Below are 3,959 nucleotides of genomic sequence, written 5' to 3' on the forward strand. Positions count from 1 at the left end.
CCCTAGATTCCAGCTCCCTACTGGAAAAGATGGAAACAGCGTGGACCTCAGGAGCCTTGCCAGACCTGAATCAGGCTCTGACTTCCGAGCCAGGAGAGCGGCGCAAAGCGACGCCAGAGTGCAGCATTGCCTGCAAGATCGCGCGGACGGAGCCGGACGCTCCCCGCAGCTGCCGGTAGGTGGCCCAGGGCAACCCATTGCCGCCCGCGGACGTGCATCTCCCAAGCGAAGTGAGGAAAGAGGTAGAGGAAGCTACAAGAAAGACATGGTCTCTCCAGCTGCGGCAAGCTGGACAGATGCCCTGGCTTGGCGTCCCACAGACAGGAATGGATTCATCGATTCCGGATGCATTTCTTTGGGGTACATTGTACCTGGCACCTGGTGGGGGGTGAGAGGGGAGGACACAAAACCAGGGTGGACCAGCCGCCGTCCTTGCCCTCAGCATCGTCAACACTGTGACACAGGTCAATAACACCAGGTGCTGCAGGAGCACGGAGGCTGAGCCCTGAACCTTGGCGGTGGGAAGGGAGCAGGGAATGGGGAGGGCCTTAGGGGATGAAACCTCAGCCACACCAGAAGGATGTGCAGGACTTCCTCACTGGGAGCAGAAAATGGCAGAAAAGAAAACCAGGGCTTCTAGGTAAGGGAGACAGTGCATACAAAGACCTGGAGACCAGGGAAAGCGTGGCTGAGTGTAGTGTGCAGGAAGATCTCACCAGGATGCCGAGTCATGAGGGCCCTGCAGTGCCCACAGAGGCAGCAGGAATTTCATCCTAAAATTTGGGGCTCCTTCGGAACAGTTTTGTGCAAGGAAGGAGCAGTAGTCAAATCTTAGCTCTGCCGCTGTTTCTATGATATGAGGCAAGCCACTTGCCTTCTCTGGCCCTCAGTTGCCTCCTCTGTAAAATGAGTACAATAAAAGCCACCTTGCAGTCTTCTTGTGAAGATCAAAAGGGGTAAACAGAGAATGCTGAGTCAATGCCCAATATGTGTGACTTACCTTCCCTTGTCCTTTTATTTATTTTTTTGTTTTATACTTTAAGTTCTAGGGTACATGTGCACAACGTGCAGGTTTGATACACAGGTATACATGTGCCATGTTGGTTTGCTGCTCCCATCAACTTATCATTTACATTAGGTATTTCTCCTAATGCTATCCCTCCCCCAGCCCCCACCCGCCAACAGGCCCGGGTGTATGATGTTCCCCGCACTGTGTCCAAGTGTTCTCATTGTTCAATTCCCACCTATGAGTGAGAACATGCAGTGTTTGGTTTTCTGTTCTTGCGATAGTTTGCTGAGAATGATGGTTTCCAGCTTCATCCATGTCCCTGCAAAGGACATGAACTCATCCTTTTTTATTTGTCCTTTTATTTCTCTGCAATAACATTCAGATGAAAAAGACAGATAAGCGGGCCGTCTCCAGCACGGCCACAGTGCCAGCCTGGCAAAAATTAGTAGTCCAGGGGAGTCATCTCAGCTGGTTTCCAGGGGCCAGGAAATCATTTTCATCATGTTTGATTGCAATCAAGAACAAGTTCTGCCCTCTTATTCCCGTTAATAATAAAAATGTATCTTTAAAAATGCATCTTATTCTGATTATAAAAATACTATCTCCAGGAAAGATGGTAGCTGAGAGAACAATTTAAAAAATTAAAAACAGAGAAGAAAATGCCAACTCCATTGAATGCAAAAGACCCGACCTCATGATACAAACTGTAAATAATCATTTTCATCCAGAATGTAGGAGGGGGCATTCTGGGACCCACTTCCGGAGTGGAGCAGCATCAGGTAAGTGAGAGAAGGGCTGGGCGCTGGGTAGGACATGAGGGTGCAGACACGTGCGAGGAGGACAGGAACCAAGAACATTTTCCTCTGATCTGGTTCCCTCACTGAAGGGTGAGTCAGCACAGGAAGTCCAGTGACAGATCAAGATCCGATGAGGAGGAAGAAGATACCATAACCGAGAGAGAAAGCTGTATTCAGCTTTCCTGGGTAGCTCAGCTACCTGCGCTCCTTTGCAAGACAAAATCTAGGTCATGGGGAATTAACAAAAGAATCCTAAGCAGCTAAGTTGAGCCTCACAATAAAAAGCAGAGAGAGTAAGAAGAGGGGGCAGATAGAGAGGGTCCACAGCCACTGAGAGTGGTGAGTGGGCAAGAGGTAGTTTCGGAGAGAGAGGGTGCAGAGAAAGGCAGTGATGGAAGATGCCACTCCTAAAAGTTGGCTGAGCATGGACAAGACATGCCCATTTCGGTGTGGAGCAAGGCTTCTCATCCCTGGCTTCATTCCAAAATCACCTGCCAAGCCTTTCAAAGTATCTGTTGCTCAGGCCCCATCCGAACCTATTATATCTCCATACCCAGGGGAAGCCTGGGAATTGGAATTTTGAGCTCCCCAGGCCGGTCTGAGGTGCAGGCAGGATTGAGAATTGCTGTTCTAGAGATAGAATTGTGCTTCGATGTACTTTAATCACTTTGGGGGTTGATGGGTAGTGTTTTTAAATGCATCATACTGATGCGAATGTCCAGCCCTGAGCTAAGAATATTGGCATTTGTTATCTCATTTAAATCCAGTGAGCCCCTGTTTACAGATAGTGGTGGCTAACATTCATTGAACAGTTATTTTGCCTTAAACAACACCTCATTTAATCTCACAACACCCTGTGAAATAACTAGTTTTTATCCCTCACTACACAGATGAAATTATGGCATAGAGCATTTAGGTAACTTGCCCAAGATCAGCCAGTTAATAAACGGCAGAGGCAGAACTGAGCCTGCGCATCTGGCTCTAGGGCCCTCGGCCAATACACCAACATCTGCCCAGGTTCCCCCTTCGTTTGCCTTTCATCAGAGGGAGGGGCAGGACAGCCTCTCATCCCAAGGTAACCACAACCAAGACTCCATTCAGACTGGCCTGGGAGAAGGAACCTAAATGAGGCTGAATGCAAGCAGCAGATGTCCCCACGCAGCAATTCATTTGCTACTGGGAACATGGCTCGGCAAAGACTCCAGTGTGAATGGAGTTTGCAATTTGAAAGATGATATGTCTGGAGCCCTGCGGCGTGCTCTATTCTGGCATGCACCTGCCTCCTCCATTCATTCCCATCCCCGCTCCCATCCTGGTTCCACCTCAAACTCCTCTTCCTCCCCCTGCCCTCCTTCACGCCTCAACTTCTCTGACCTAAAAAAACTCTCTTTATTTTTACTATAAAAATAATAGGCCACACGCAGTGGTTCACATCCTAGTACTTTGGGAGGCTAAGGCAGAGGATAGCTTGAGCATAGGAGTTCGAGATGGGGCATAGCAAGACCCTGTCTCTACAAAAAAATTAAAAATGAGTCAGGTGTGGTGGCATGCGCCTATGGTCCCAGCTACTTGGGAGGCTGGGGCAGGAGGATCACTTAAGCCAAGGAGTTTGAGGCTATAGTGAGCTATGATCATGCCACTGCATTCCAGCCTGGATGACAGAGACAGATCCTGTCTCCAAAAAGTAAAAATTAAATTAAAATTAAAATAATACTTTCTCGTAAGAATAAGATAGCACAGAAGTATATCTCAACCCTGCATGCCACCATCTCCTGCTGGGTACAATTTCCTGTGTGTTCCCCCAGACCCAGCATAGGCTCACACAAGCATTATGCTCATCTGTAAATGTTTTTGCTTTTGAATTGTCTGTAAAAATTAAATCCTGTTATTCAAATTATACTACAACCTTATTTTTTATCCTTAAAAATATGCCATGAACTTTTTTCAGGACAAAATATATTAATCTTTCTCATTTTTAAGAGCTTCATAGAATTCTGGTATACTAATTCCCACAATTTATGTATCATTCCCCTAATGATGAACATTTATTTCCACAATTTTGCCACTATACACACACACACAAAATGCTGTTGTGAGTCCCCTTGTGCGTAGCTTTATATTCTTATGCTATTGTGTTTCTGTAAAAGAGGTTC

Source organism: Colobus angolensis, unplaced genomic scaffold, assembly GCF_000951035.1.
Source record: "Colobus angolensis palliatus isolate OR3802 unplaced genomic scaffold, Cang.pa_1.0 Scaffold254, whole genome shotgun sequence".
NCBI lineage: Eukaryota > Metazoa > Chordata > Mammalia > Primates > Cercopithecidae > Colobus > Colobus angolensis.